Consider the following 16,393-nt stretch of genomic DNA (forward strand, 5'->3'; position numbering starts at 1 on the left):
AGAACCCAGGTGTCAGCTGGTTCACAAGCTCCCCAGGTGATTCTGATGTGGACCCAGAGACTTTCTACTCAAAATGAGGTCTTTGTGCTGTGGTATCAGCACCACCAGGAACTTGTTGGTCCTTCCCTCAGTCTCCATCAGAATCTGCAAAACAAAATCTCCAGGTGATTCATATGTATGTTACAGTTTGACAAGCACTGGCTAGAAGAGCTAAAAGAAGAGTGCACTGAGGACAGTGCACAGAGAATAAGGAGAAATATGACTGGATGAGGCTGGTGGAGTAAGCAGAGCTCAGATGATGTAGGGTGAAGAACAGTGTCTCCAAAGAGGAGAGATGCTCCTCAATAAGTGTGAAGAAGCAGCTCATTGGAGTTCAGAAACAAAATATTAGTGTTTCTATCTATGTATCTATGTAGCTGTGTATGTATGTATGTATGTATGTATCTATCATTTATCTAGCTTTCATCTATTTTTTAATCCAAAATGATGAGAAAATGTATCCACCATGTTTTTTTGATTGTTCCATAGAGGGAGAATGCTACTGGTTTTGGTGAGTTAGAGCTAAAGAAGCTTCATGTCCTGTAACGTGTGCCAAAGCCTCCCACAACAAAGCATCCCGAGTGTTCTTCATGGCCCTTATATTTTATTATAATGGTGGATGCATGTCGTTATACATTTGTCCAAACTCATAGCATGTACAATACCAAGAGTGAACCCTAATGTAAACTATGAACTTTGGGTGATTTTGATGTGTCAGTGTCGGTTCATCAATTATAACAAGGTACCACTGTGGTGAGGGATGTTGATAATGAAGGAGGCTATCCATACATGGGGCAGAGAGTACATGGGAAATCTCTATAGCTTCCTCTCAAGGTATGAACCTAACACTTCTCTAAAAGATCTATTAAAAATGAGAAAATACGAGAATATGATAGCACTTCTTCCTCAGTCCTGTCCATGCATCAAATGTTTCCTAGTTGTGTATAAGTACATGAGATATTTGGATGTAAGCTTCCCCAAGGCAGAGGTAACAGAGACACCCTCACATGTTTGCTGGCTTTTAGAAAAATGTGGTATGATGTGTGCTGTGTGCTCAGTTAAGTGAATGTAAAAATTACATCCTCAGTTTTTACTTAACTAACTACCACGAAGTTGGACATCCACAATGGTGTAAATACAGGGTTAGGAAACCCTTTCTCCTTCTGAAGAAGAACTTGCCCTTTTATTAACTTTCCAGTACTTCCCTTAGAGTTTTTATAAAGATATGTCACGCAGGTTGCTTGGCAACATTGCTTATTGGCAAAAATGACTGAGTGAAAGGCTGCAACTAGACTGGGGGAGCTATATATTCCTAATGGAGGCACTATAGCCTTTGGCTAAGTGGTGATCTTGGATCCACAGTATGTCCCTGTGGGAACCCCAGATCTATGGTTACGGAGTTGCTGCGAGAGACGCTGGCTATCAGGACAGATTCTGAAACAACCCAATGTGGAGGATTTCCTAGTCCTGAATCTGAGCTGTCACATAGGGAGGTCAGAGGCCACCCTTTGGAGTGCAGCAAGAACTGCTCAAGGACTCTGACAGAAGAAGAATGCTTAGCTCTGCTTAACTCTGTTCTCTGGCAAGCTGTAACTCCTATCCTACGTCCTTTTGAATGAATCTGAGGCCAAGTGTGACCTGTGATAGTCCAAGAATATGAATATTTAGTAGAGCCTTAAGAAGACCCCCCCTAGTAAACACTGCAAAGGCCTCAGAAGATTCTTGTAGAGGGCCACCTGGCTGGCTCAGTTGGTTAAATGCCTGACTCTTGATTTCAGCTCAGGTCATGATCTCACAGTTCATGAGATGGAGCCCTGCATGGGCCTCTGGGCTGACAGCGCAGAGCCTGCTTGGGACTCTCTCTCCCTCTCTCCCAGCCCCTCCCCACCAATCAACATAAATAAGTAAACTTAAAAAAAAGATTCCTGCCAAAAAAACTCTGCTGATGAGAACCATGCTAATAATACAAACACAGGCAAACAAGAAGAAAATGAATGTGTTAATACTCTGACTCCTTATACAAGCTCTCCATCAGCCACATTGCAAGGTAAAACATTGGCAGTCTAATCAGATCTAGCAAGCAGTCAGCAAAAAAGATTGGGATTATCAAGAAGACTCTTTGAAATAGGAATTTATATCCACCATCACTAATGATGTATGCTTTCAGATACACGGTTACATATTGACTTGCATTGTGCTTTGAGCTATTCTGAGATGTAAACAGTGTATATTATGCTGTGAAATTGTAGCTAGTGGCATGATGTCAGCAAACATTTAAGAACTAAGTTTCTGGAATTTCACTAGAAATAACTTTTTAAGTGCTGGCAAAAGAGCTTTGATGCCATTAATAAATAAAACATAATTAAAATTTTTTGTTTTATTTTATTTAAAAATTGTCTGTCTTTGAATATTTTCAAATTTTTTTTTTAAGGTTGACCCATTTTTGAGAGAGAGACAGAGACAGAATGTGAGCAGCGGATGGACAGAGAGACAGGGAGACACAGAATCTGAAGCAAGCTCCAGACTCTGAGCTGTCAGCACAGAGCCTGATGCAGGGCTTGAACCCATGAACTGTGAGGTCATGACCTGAGTGGAAGTCGGATGCTTAACCGACTGAGCCACCCAGGTGCCCCAATCTTTGCATATTTTCTAAGCATATAATACATAGTATAGTAAAACTGGCTTACATTTCAATAATATCTATCTATCTATCTATCTATCTATCATCTATCTATAGATACATGCTGAATTTTTTCCCCAGTGTACATGGATAAAGATATTTGGAGACCACTGCTATGAATGATAATCTCCTCTGGCTACTGTTAGAATCACTTTTTTCAAAATTTCAGAATGTTTGGGCTCCTTGCTAGACATGTAGTGTTAGAATTTCTGGGAGTGAAATTCAAGGACTAATAGTTTGAAAAGTGGCACAGGTAATTCTGTGAATTACCAGGGCTGAGAATCATAGTCTAGAGACAAGGGAAGACTTTTTCAAAATACGCTTAGTTCCAGACCACCTGCAGCAGGATTACCAGGGGGAGGGTGCTCACTGAATCAGGACTGTGTTGGTACTCTGAATTTGGCACTGTGCTAAGACTTTTGCTCATTATTATATTTTAAACTCTTAAATACAATGTAGATGCAATTCCCATTTTAGACAAGAGAATACTGAAGATCAGAGAGGAGAAGGGACACACAAGATAAGGGTCATACAAGTTCAGGTGGGGACAGGGAATCTGAGTAGTTTACAAGCTCTACAGAAAAGTGGTAACCTACCAGAATTTGAAGAGCATTAGTACAGAGCAGAGAAATGGCCCTCCCCACTGGTCACCTTCATATTAAGCAATTCTAAAGCAGTTGCCAGGAGCTATTATGCCAAGGAAAAATTACCTTTCTGTCCTTAAACATTCGCAGCAATTATAGGAGTTCATCAGTATGAAATATATTCACATTAAAGAGTCTCTGGGTTAGCATTTATATTATTTTGATAATTCCTTTATTACAATATAGTAGTCATTCACAGGGAAAGCACAGAACAATAGCTGCCTTCTGTTATTTCACATGATTCATACAAGCAGAATAAATATAAGTAAAGTGCAATTTTTAAAATTTGAGTATAATCAAGGTTGACAGAAGCTAATTAAGTAGGACGTATGCAGAAAGGCTCTTAATTAGCCTTTAAAAAATTGTCACTTATCTTGTGACTTCCACTCTTAAGAAAGGATCCAGAGGAAATGGCAAAAGCACATGTGTATTGAAGAAGGCTGTGACTCAGAGCATCTGGGCACAAAGGCAGTTGTTAAAAACACAGGAGAATGGTTAAGGCAGAATGACTCTGACCTTGTGTTCAAGAATTGTTGTCTGACTAAATAGAGGAGAGACTTAATATAATAATTTCCCCTGCTGGGATTAGCTAAATTCATGTCATCATGTTGGGAAATAATCAGTTTGAAAAGAAATAAAGTAAGGCAGATGGTTTCTGACAATATGTCCCCAAAGCCATGTGTACATCACAAAATGTGTGGTGTGCACATAGATACAGAGATATATTTGTCTATGCCTACTTAAATTCAGGTTGTGTTGCAGATGGCAGTGTTGTTTGCCTTTTTAGATGAGTAAGGGCAGCAAGCCTACGGCCTTTGGATGTGAAAGGACAGTAGACAAGTTTTGTTTGACCTCACAATATTGGCAATACAGTGGTTCAATAATTTTGACATCCCTATCAACATGTAACTGTGGAAAAATTCCACATAAAACTCCAGATTTCTATTTCACATCCATTATGGGAAGATGTGGCAACATTTGATCTTTATTCCTACGTGGCATTCATACTGTCTTTTATACTCATATTATTTTATGTTTACCTACATTTAATTTGTGAGGCCTAACCTGGAGAGATAAAGAGATGAGATGTGAGAGGGATAAATTTATCATGTCCTTATTTTATGCTTGGTACCATGCTAAGACTTATATACTCCTTATTTTATTTAAAATTGTCAAAGTACATTTCCTAAATGAGAATACTGAGATTCTCATTAAGAGAGGATACGTAACTCTACCAAGATCACACAGTTTATGGCAGAGGCAGGAGCAAATTATGGTCTATTTCTGCTCTTTCTACGACTGTATGATCATAACTAGAGTGAGGACAGCATCCTCAGACTCGAACTCATCTACTTGCCTTCCTGTACTGACTTCTGTTGGCAGTGAGTTTTGTTTTTAGATAGACTTCTGCTGCACCAGGCCTATGAATATCAGAGGAAACAAATCAACAAACATTTATTAGCAGCTGTTATATGAAAGTCAATGAACTAGGTTACATGTCTTAGACATGGCCTCAGTTTATACTGGAGTTAAGGCATTGAGAAAAATACACAAATAACAATGGTACTGAGTATAGTATATGGGATGTATCATGATTATGGTAGAAAGAAAGTGCAATAAAAGACGAGAGAAGGAAGAGATCTTTTAGGATGTGTAGCATGAACTCTTGAGTAAACTGTGTGGTTATTGTCTATCATCAATAACCTTTTATTTTGCTTTCTTCCTATATTTTCAGGTCACTTATATGATGTATACATATGTATTTATGTGCATATATATATTTTCCAAATGTGTGTGTATAGATCTAGATTAAGATGTATTTGTTCATACATACTAAATATATGAAATGAGCCAGGAAAGTAATCTAGAACTCTTATTGCAGAATCACACAAGTGAGAGTCTAGACCCTTGCTTTTAATAGCAGTCAGATGCTGGTACAATAAACATTGAGAGGTGACAGAATAAAGGCTCAGACTCTGGACCACACTATTTGGGTTTAAATTCCAACTATGCCGTTTATTAGCTATACAACCTTGGGCAAACTACTTAATTTCTCTTGCCTCAGTTTGCTTGTCTGTATATAGGGATACGAAATGCCTTCCATGGTTATTGTGGGAATTAACGTGAGTTAGTATATGGAAATTACTTAGAATAATACCTTCCTCATAATAAATACTGTTATCATAGTTGGCTATTATTATTATTATGACAATAAAGTAATACAGTGATTTTTCAATACTCAGAAACATGTTTAATGATATCCATTTTTTTTTTGGCGTCCTTCCATTTAATAACTTAAATAATCACCTATTCGGAAACTGCTGTTCTTAAGTCATTGCACCTTTCCCTCTAACTTCTGAGTTTGATGTAAGGCCTGACTGTTTCATAATCAGCACCACTAGGAAAATTCTAAGAAAGTAGGAGAAGAGGAAAAAGAGTAGATTTTAAGCAGCATTTGTAGTTTGTGATGCATGAACCTAATGAAAAACCACCCTGGGTCTCATTCCTTCAATTATTCTGGGAGCTGAAGTACTGCAATGTCAGGGGGAGACACCAAACATGTTCCGTGGCTCAGTGTAGAAAGTTATTCTTTCTCTTCAGCTCCTTATTTAGGTCATGAAGAATCAGGAAGGAAAAATCAGGGATATATGAGAACAAAGTTAAAGTGTTTGATTTCTTTGTAGAGAATTTTTTTATTTTATTTTATGGGAAAATATAGATTTTGCACTAAAAGTGACCTTAGATATTCTGAAACTTGATTTATATGTAGGAAATGCTATATGTTGACATTATAATAAACACCAAATCCCTAAATTTATCTTTTAAACTACTTCAATGATGTAAATATTCAACAAATATTAAGAAATTTATCAGAACAATAGAACAGTGTGGAGCACCACTTTCAAGTGCACAATTATTTGCATTCAAAATAAAGAAAATATTCATCCTCTGAAAAAGTTTACTCATGCCACTCTGCAGTCAGTTGCCTTTGCAACTCTTGCCCCTAGTCAACTACTTGACTGCTTTCTGAAATTATGGATTAGTTTTGCCTGTACTAGAATTTCATACAAATGGAATAATACACTATCCTTTTCTAAGCATGGCTTTGTATGCTTATTGGTGGTCATTTGTATATCTTATTTTATGTAGCGTCTATTCTAATCTTTTGCCCATTTTTTGAGTTGTCTTCTTAATGAGTTACAAGAGTTCTCTAAATATTCTGGATACAAATCCTTTGTCAGCTATATGTATTGCAAATATTTTTTCTCAGTTTGCATCTTGTCTTTTTATTTTATTAGTGCTATTTGTGTTTTTTTTAAAAAAATTAAATATTTATTTTTGAGAGAGTGAGAGAGAGAATGAGTGGGGGCGGGGCAGAGAGAGAGGGAGACACAGAATGTGAAGCAGGCTCCAGGCTCTGAACTGTCAGCACAGAGCTCTACGTGGGGCTGAAACTCGTGAACTATGTGATCATGACCTGAGCTGAAGTCAGATGCTTAACCGACTGAGCCACCCAGGTGCCCCTATTAATGTTATTTTGAAGAACACAACTTTTGGATTTGGATGGTGTTAGGCTGAACCTGTATTCACTTTTATGACCTAGCTTCTGAAGTTATCTAATGCCATCTCTGTTGTATTCTGTTAGTAGAAGCCCTTGTAAAGCCCTGCTGAAGCTCACGGGTATGAGTTGTAGACTCCATCTCTTGATGGGGGAGAGGTAGGTTCTGAAAGAGCATATGGAGTAAGAATTGTTGTACCAATTTTATAAAATACAATCTGCTAATATCTTTTCAAAAAGTCCATATCATCAAAATAGTTAAATTTACTAGCACGAAGGTGTTCATGATAACCTCTTAGTAGTTTTATAATATTAGGAGGAGGATCTCTATTATTGTCCCTTCTTTCATTCTAATGGATAATTTGTGTCTTCTTTTTTTTTTTCATGATTAGACTAGTTAGAGCTTTATAAAATTTTATTTTATTATTTTTTTTCAACGTTTATTTATTTTTGGGACAGAGAGAGACAGAGCATGAACGGGGGAGGGGCAGAGAGAGAGGGAGACACAGAATGGGAAACAGGCTCCAGGCTCTGAGCCATCAGCCCAGAGCCTGATGCGGGGCTCGAACTCACGGACCGCGAGATCGTGACCTGGCTGAAGTCGGACGCTTAACTGACTGCGCCACCCAGGCGCCCCAAGAGCTTTATAAAATTTATTCTGTTTTTCAAAGAACCAGCTTATGATCTCAGTGAAGGTCTCTTTTTATTTTATGGATTTGCATTTTTATCTTTATAATTTTTAAAAAAATTCTTACTCTAGATATTTATATATTCCTCTTATTTTTGCTTATTAAGCTAGAAATTTAGATTTTTTTTTTTTAAGTAGGCTTCACACCCAGTGTGGGGCTTGAACTTACGACCCTGAGATCAAGAGTCACATTCCCTACTGACTGAGCCGGTGAGGCACCCCTATTCTTTTTTTAATATAAGTATTTAAGTGTATAAATATTATCCTTTGCACTTATATAAATGCATCTCATAAGTTCTGATATGCTCTGTTTTTATTATCATTCAGTTAAAATGTAGTATTTCCCATTGAGATCTTCTTTGACTCAAATTACAGATATTTTGTTGAATATCCAAATAATTGAGAATTTTATATATTTTTTTACTATTGATTAGTTTTATTATTTAGGAAAAATTCATATAATATAAAATTAACTATTTTTAGGGTCTGAGACCTGATCTTTATAAGCACACTATAAAACATCAAAGCCAAAAACTGAATAAATGGAAAAAATAGTACTTATTGGTTATAGAAAAATAAATTCTACAATAAAATTCTTCATATGGACCTAATGATATTTCAAATATTTTCCCTTTTTGTAGCAGTTGATAAATTATAGTGTAATAAAGACTTAAAAATAGGCAAATTTAAGAAATATATCCTTAATGATTTATAGAAAAAATTCATTTACACAGGGTTTAATTAATGCCTAGAATCATGTTACTTGATGTTTAAAGATGCTTCGTCTAAACTAAGCAGAAGAAACCAGTTTTTCGCTGGATTATAATTTTTCTTTGCAGTTTTATTGAGAAATAATTGGCATGCATCACTGTATAGGTTTAAGGCATACAGAATGATGGTTCTATTTCCACATACTGTGAAATGATGACCACAATAGGTTCAGCTAACATCCATCTTCTCATATTGACAGAATACAAAGAAAAGAAAGAAAAAAAGAAGAAAGGGGAAAACATTCTCATTGTGATGAGAACTGATAGGATTTACTCTCCTAACAACTTTCCTGTGCAGCGATGTTCGCTATGGTTACCATGCTGTACATTCTATCCCTGCTAATTATTTACCTTATAACTGGAAGTTGGCATATTTTGCTACCTTCCTCCAAATTCCTTTTTCCCCACCCTCTGCCTCTGATAACACAAGTCTGACCTCTTTTTTTTTTTTAAGTCTGACCTCTTTATCTGAGAGTTCCTCCCCCCACCCCGAACACATAAGTGAGATCATAAAGTATTTGTTTTTCTCTGTCTGACGTATATCACTTACCATAATGATTTCAAGGTCTATCCATGTTGTAAAAAATAATATGATTTCCTCCTTTTTAAGGTTGAATAATATTCTGTTGAATATATGTGCCACAATTTCTTTATTTACTCATCCATTGATGTACATTTAGGTTGTTTCTATGTCTAGGCTATTGTAAATAATGCTGCTATGAAATGGGGATAACAGATGTCTTTTTGAGTTTAGTGTTTTTATTTCCTTTGGATATATTCTCAGTGTAGAATTGCTGGATCATATGGTAGTTCTATTTTTAAGTTTTTCAGGATTCTCCATACTGCTTTCCATAGCAGCTGCACCAGTTCACAACCCCACCAACAATGCACAAAGGTTCCCTTTTCTCCACATCCACATCAGAATTGTTGTTGTTGTTGTTGTTGTTGTTGTTGTTGTTTGTCTTTTTGGTGATGGCCATTCTAGGAGGAATGAGGTGATGTCTCAATTTGGTTTTAATTTGCATTTCCCTAATGACTAGTAATATTTAGTCTTTTAATGTACCTGTTGGCCTTTTGTATATCTTCTTTGCAGAAATGTCTATTCATGTCCTTTGCTCATTTTTAATTGGTTTATTTGGCTTTTTGCAATTGAGTTGTAGGAATTCTTTATATATTTTAGGTATTAATTTCATATCCAATGTATGGTTGCAAATATTTTTTCCTATTCTGTTGGTTGTTTTTCACTTTGTTGATGGTTTCTTTTGCTGTGCAGAAGCTTTTTAGTTTGATGTAGTCTTACTTTATTTTTTATTTTGTTACTTGCGCTTTATTACTATATCCAAAAAATCATTGCCATAGAGCTTTAGTTTTATACTTTCTTCTAGAAATTTCAGGGTTTCAGGTATTACATTTAAATTTTCAACTTATTTCTTGTTAGTTTTTTTTTAAATTTGTGTGTGTGTGTGTGTGTGTGTGTGTGTGTGTGTGACATTTATTCACCTTTGAGAGACAGAGCTGTCAGCACAGGGCCTGATGCAGGGTTGAACCCGTGAACCATGAGATCATGATCTGAGCTGAAGTTGGCTGCTTAACCAACTGAGCCTCCCAGGAGCCCCTATTTCTGTTTTTTGTTTGTTTGTTTGTTTTGAGTAGTGTAAGTTATGACTCCAGTTTTATTCTTTTACTTGTGAATATCTGATTATCCCATCACCATTTATTAAAAAGACTGTCTTTTCTCCATTGAGTATTCTTGACTTTATTCAAATATTAGTGGACTGTATATGCCTGGTTTTATTTCTGGTCTCTTGATTCTGTTTCATTGACCTATTTATTTTTATGTCAGTACTATACTGTTTTGATGACTATAGCTTTATAGTAAAACTTGAAATCAGGAAATACGATGCTTCCTGCTTTGTTCTTCTTTCTCAGAATTTCTTTGGCTATTTGGGTTCTTTTATGGTTCTATATAAATTTTAGGAGTTTATTTCTTCCTTTGTAAAAAATGCAATTGGAATTTTGGTAGAGATTGCATTGAATCTATAGATGTCTTTTGGTAGTGTTGACATTTTATCAGTGTTAATTCTTTCAGTACACGAACACTGGCTATCTTTCCATTTATTTTTGTCTTTTTCACTTTCTTTCATCAGTTTCTTGTAGTTTTCAGAGTAGAGATCTTTCACCTCCTTAGTTAAATTTATTCCAAAGTATTTTATTGTTTTTGTTGCTATTTTAAATGTGGTTGATTTATTTCATTTTCAGAAAACTCACTGTATTTAGAAATGCTACTGATTTTTTTAAGTTAATTCAATTTTATTGAATTCATTCGTGAGTTTTTTGGTTGGGTCTTTAGGATTTTCTATATGTAAAATTATGTCATTGGCAAACAGAGACAGTTTTATTTCTTTCTTTTTGATTCTGATATCTTTTATTTCTTTTTCTTGCCTGATTGCTCTAGGTAGGACTATTAGTACTATGTTAAGTAAGAGTGATGAGTTGGCACCATTGTCTTATTCCTGACCTGAGAGGAAAAACTTTCAACCTTTTACCACTGGGTATGATGTTAGTTGTGGGCTTGTAATATATGGCTTTTCTTATGTTGGAAGTTTCTTCTATGCCTTAATTTGTTAAGGGATTTTAATTACAAATGATGTTGAATTTTGTCAAATGCCTTTTCTTTGTTTATTGAGATGATCATCTGATTCTTTTTTTTCCTATTAATGTGATGTATCACATTGATTGATTCGCATGTGTTGAACCATTCTTGCATTCCAAGGATAAATCCCACTTGATAATGGTGTATGATCCTTTTAATGTGCTGCTGAATTTAGTCTACTAATATTTGAGAATTTTTTGCATCTATATTTATCAGAAATATTTGCTGATAGTTTTCTAGTAGTATTCTTTTCTAGTTTTTCTACCTGGATAATGTTGGCCTTTAACATGAGTTTAGGAGTGTTCCCTCTTCTTAAATTTTTCAGAAGAGTTTGAGAAGGATTGTCACTAGTTCTTCTTTAAATGTTTGGTAAAATTCATCAGTGAAGCCATGAAATCCTGGGCTTTTCTACATTGAGAGGTTTTTGATTACAGATTCAATCTCCTTTCTAGTAATTGATCTGTGTAGATTTTGTTTCTTTCTGATTCAGTTTTGGTAAATTGTATGTGTCTAGGAATTTTTTTCATTTTTCCTAGTTTGTCCAGTTTGTTAACATATAGCTGTTCATAGTACCCTCTTATAATCCTTTGAATTTCTATAGTATCAGTTATAATGTCCTCTTTTTCATTTATAGTTTTGTTGATTTGGATCCTTTCTCTCTCTTCCTTGGTTAGTCTAGCTAAAGGTTTGTGAATTCTGTTGGTCTTTTCAAAGAACCAGGTTTTCATTTGGTTAATATTTTCTGTTGCTTTTCTGTTCCCTATTTCATTTATTTTTGCTGTAATCTTTATTATTTGCTTTCTTCTGCTAACTTTGGGGTCAGTTTATTCTTCTTTTTCTACATCCATAAGGCATAGAGTTGGGTTATTTACTTCGGATCTTTCTTGCTTCTTAATGTAGGCATTTTTTGCTAAGACCTTCCCTCTTAGAACTGCTTTTGCTGCATCCCATAAGTTCTAGTATGTTGGGTTTCCATTTTCATTTGTCTCAAGAACTGTTTTATTTCCCCTTTAATTTCTTCTTTGATCCATTGGTTGTTTAGAAGAAAATCATTTTTAAGTGTAAAATTCACTTAGTACATTGAGAATGTTGTACAGCCATCACTTCTCTCTAGTTCCAAAACATTTTCATCACTCATAAAGTAACTGTGTACCCTTTAAGTAATCACTCCCCATTCCCTCCTCTTCCTGGCACCTACAATCACTAATGTCTTTATATCTCTATGGATTTGCCTGTTTTGAATATTTTATATGAAAATTGAATCATATAATATGAAACCTTTAAGTCTGGCTTTTTTCACTTAGCGTATTTTCATAATTCAGCCATGCTGTAGCATGTATTAGTACTTTTTTTCTTTCTATGGCTGAATAATATTCCACTTATGAATATACCACATTTTGTTTATTCATTCATCAGTTGAAGGACATTTGGTTGCTTCCAACTTTTAGCTATTGTGAACAATGCTGCTATAAACAGTGTGTACAAGTTTTTTTATTTGAATACCTGTTTTCAGTTCTTTGGGGCATATATCTAGGACCACTCCTAGGCCATATGGTAATTCTATGTTTAACTTTTTGAGGACTACAAAGCTGTTTTCCACAATGGCTGCACCATTTACATTTTAACCAGCAATGTACAGGGTTCCATTTTTTTTTTCCATGCTTGTCAACACCTATCTTCTATTTTTTGATTATAGCCATCTAAGTAGATGTGAATTGATATCTCATTATGGTTTTGGTTTGTATTTCCCTAATGACTAATGATATCAGACATCTTTTCGTGTATCTGTTGGCCATTTAGTATCTTCCTGGGGAAAAAAAATGTTTATTTAAGTCTTTTGCTCATTTTAAAATTGCGGTTGTCTGTTGTTGAGTTGTAAGAGTCTTTTATATATTTTTGATACTAAACCCTTATGAGATATATGATTCGTAAATATTTTCTCCAATTCTATGGATTGTTTTTTTTCTCACTTTATTGATAATGTCTTTGGATGCACAAAAGCTTTTAATTTTGTTTAAGTTCAACTTATCTGGTTTTTATTTTCTTTTGTTGCTTGTGCTTTTGGTGTCATATGAAATATTCTGTTGTCAAATCTGTAGTTATTAAGATTTACTATATGTTCTTGTTGAAAAGATGTTTTTTCCCCATTGTATGGTCTTAGAACCTCAGTTGAAAATCAATTGGCCACAGGTATATGGGTTTATTTCTGGAGTCTGAATTCTATGTCATTGGTGTATATGACTGTTGTTATGCAAGCATTACTATGTTTTTATTACTGTAGAGATAGGCAGGATTTGCTTTTCATTTTTGCCCCCAAAAGACCATTGGGATTTCAATAAGAATTGCTTTGGATCTGCAGATAGCTTTAGGTATTATCATCTTAATAATATTAAGTCTTCCAACCCATGAACATGGATGTCTTTCCATTTATTTAAATTTCCTTTAATTTCTTTCAGTATGTAGTTTCTAGTGTACAAGTCTTATAACTTCTTGATGAAATTTATTCTAAAGCATTGATATTTTTGATACTACTATAAATGGAATTTTCTTAATTTCCTTTTTGGATTGTTTATTGTATAGAAATACAACTGATATTTGCATGTTGATCTGTATCCTGCAACTATGATGAATTTGTTTATTAGCTCTCATAGTTTTTTTGTGAATTCTTTAAGATGTTTTATATATGAAATTATATCATGTGTCCATAGAGATAACTTTACTTATTAATTTCCAAACTGGATGCCTTTTATTTCTTTTTGGAGGAAAAAATCACTCAATTAATACTTCCAGTATGATGTTGAATAGAATTGGCAAATTGGGAGCCCTGTCTTTTCCTGATCTTAGAGGGGAAATATTTTAGTCTTTCATCAGTAAGTATAATGTTAGCTATAGTTTTTTTCATAAATGCCATTGTGTTAAGGGAGTTTCCTTCTATTCTTAATTTGTTGAGTGCTTTATGTAATTTTTTTTTAATTTAATTCTATAATTGGAAAATATACCTTTACTACCTTCCAAGTTTATTGAGGTTTCTTTCATGACCTATGGCCATTTTGGTGATCTGTCATGTGTACTTTATTTTATTATTTTTTTAAGTTTATTTATTTTTTTTAGTAATCTCTACACCCAATGTGGGTCTTGAACTCATGACTCCAAGATTAAGAGTCACACGCTCTTCCAACTGAACCAGTCAGATGTCCCTATCATGGGTATTTTAAAAGAATGTCTGCTCTGCAATTGTTGGGAGTAGTGTTCTTCAGCTGTCAATTAAACCAAATTGCTTAATAGTCTTGTTCAAATTTTTTGTATTGCTAACTTTCTTTATACTTGTTTTATCAACTATGAGACAGGAGTGTTGAGATTTTCAACTATAATTATAGATTTATCTATTCCTCCTGTCATTTCTGTCAGTTTTGCTCTATGTATTTTGAAGGTCTATAATTATGTGCAGGCACATTTAGAGTCATTGTGCCTTCTTGATAAATTACCTCTTTAATCATTATGGAGCAACCTTCTTTATCTTTAATTTTGTGTCTTAAAGCCCAATTTGCTGATGCTAATGGAATCACTCTAATTTTCTCATGATTAGGGTAAAATAGTATATTGTTTATGATCCTTTTACTTTTAACATGTATCTTTATATTTAAAATGAGCTTATTATGGATAATGTAAATTTGAATATTGCTTTTTAAAAACCTGCTGGGCAATCTCTGCCTTTTAATGGAATATTTACCCATTTACATTTATTATATATATCAATGTGGTTGGATATAAGTCTTTGATCTTATTACCATTCTATATTTACCCATTCTACATTTTGTTTCTTGTATCTTCTTTTCCTAACTTCTTTTGGATTAATTGAATATTTTTTAACATTCCATTTTATCTGCACTATTGGCTTATTAGCTGTACCTCTTTGTTCTACTTTGTTTTTTTGGTAGTTACTTATAGTAATAGTATGTACCTAAGATTTGTGATATTTTGAACTTATCACACTTTACCTTCAATAATATACCATGTCACGTATTATGTAAGAATCTCACAAAGGTATAATTTAACTTCCCCTCTTCCACTCTTTTGTGTTATTGTTTTGTTACATTTCTCTTCTACATGTATTATAAACTACACAGTAATTTTTTTTAGTATTGTTATAGTATTTGTTATAATTATTTCTACTAAAATCAGTAATCTTTTATAAACTAAAAACTGAGAAAAATATATTGCAATATGATAATGTATCAGATCAATATATTGTATAGTTTAAGTTTATATAATGTTATATATCAATTGTATCTCAATTAAAATGAGAAATATAAATTTTATTTTTGATCACATATTTATCATTTTCAGCACTCTTTATTGCTTTTTGTATATCATGTTTCCACATGGTATTATTCCCCTACTACCCAAACCCTTTTTGTAGTACAGATGCTGACTTGATATTTTCTTCTGCTTTAAAAAAAATTTTTTTTAATGTTTATTTATTCTTTGAGAGACAGAGAGAGAGCATGAGCAGGGGAGGGGCAGAGAGAGAGAGGAAGACACAGAATCTGAAGCAGGCTCCAGGCTCTGAGCTGTTAGTACAGAGCCTGACGTGGGGCTTGAACCCACAAAGCATAACCTGAGATAATGACCTGAGCCGAAGTCGGATGCTTAACCGACTGAACCACCCAGGAGCCCCTCTTCTGCTTTTATTTGCATGAAAATGAAATGTTTTCCTTTATTTTTGAAGGATATTCTCATTGTATATAGAATGCATGTTGACAGGGTTTTGTTCATTTTTGTTTTTTCATCACTTTAAATTTGTCATTACATTATCTTATTTCTTGCATATTTTCTGATGAAGTCCATGTCACTCTTTTCTTTGCTTCTCCATGTTGCTTGTCCCCCTTCTACTGCTTTTGTCCTCTCAGCTTTATTGAGGTATAATTAACGAGTGAAAATTGTATACACCACATACACAAAAAATTGCAACTATGTGATGTGATGGATGTGTTAACTAAGCTTACTATAGTAATCATTTCTCAATGTATATGTGTATCAAATCATCATGTGTACATCTTAAACTTATACAATGTTATGTCAATTATATTTCACTAATGGCAGGAAAAAACCTAAAGGAAAACAATCCAATGTTCTTTTTATTTTAATGTTTATTTATTTTTGAGGGGAGAGAGAGACAGACAGAGCATGAGCAGGGGAAAGGCAGAGAGAGGGAGACACAAAATCTGAAGCAAGCTCCAGGCTCTGAGTTGTCAGCACAGACCCTGACGCAGGGCTCAAACTCACGGAGTGTGAGATCATGACTTGAGCCAAAGTCGGATGCCCAACTGACTGAGCCACCCAGGCGCCCCTCTAATGGC

The sequence above is a fragment of the Acinonyx jubatus genome, chromosome C1, assembly GCF_027475565.1.
Source record: "Acinonyx jubatus isolate Ajub_Pintada_27869175 chromosome C1, VMU_Ajub_asm_v1.0, whole genome shotgun sequence".
Taxonomy (NCBI): Eukaryota; Metazoa; Chordata; class Mammalia; order Carnivora; family Felidae; genus Acinonyx; species Acinonyx jubatus.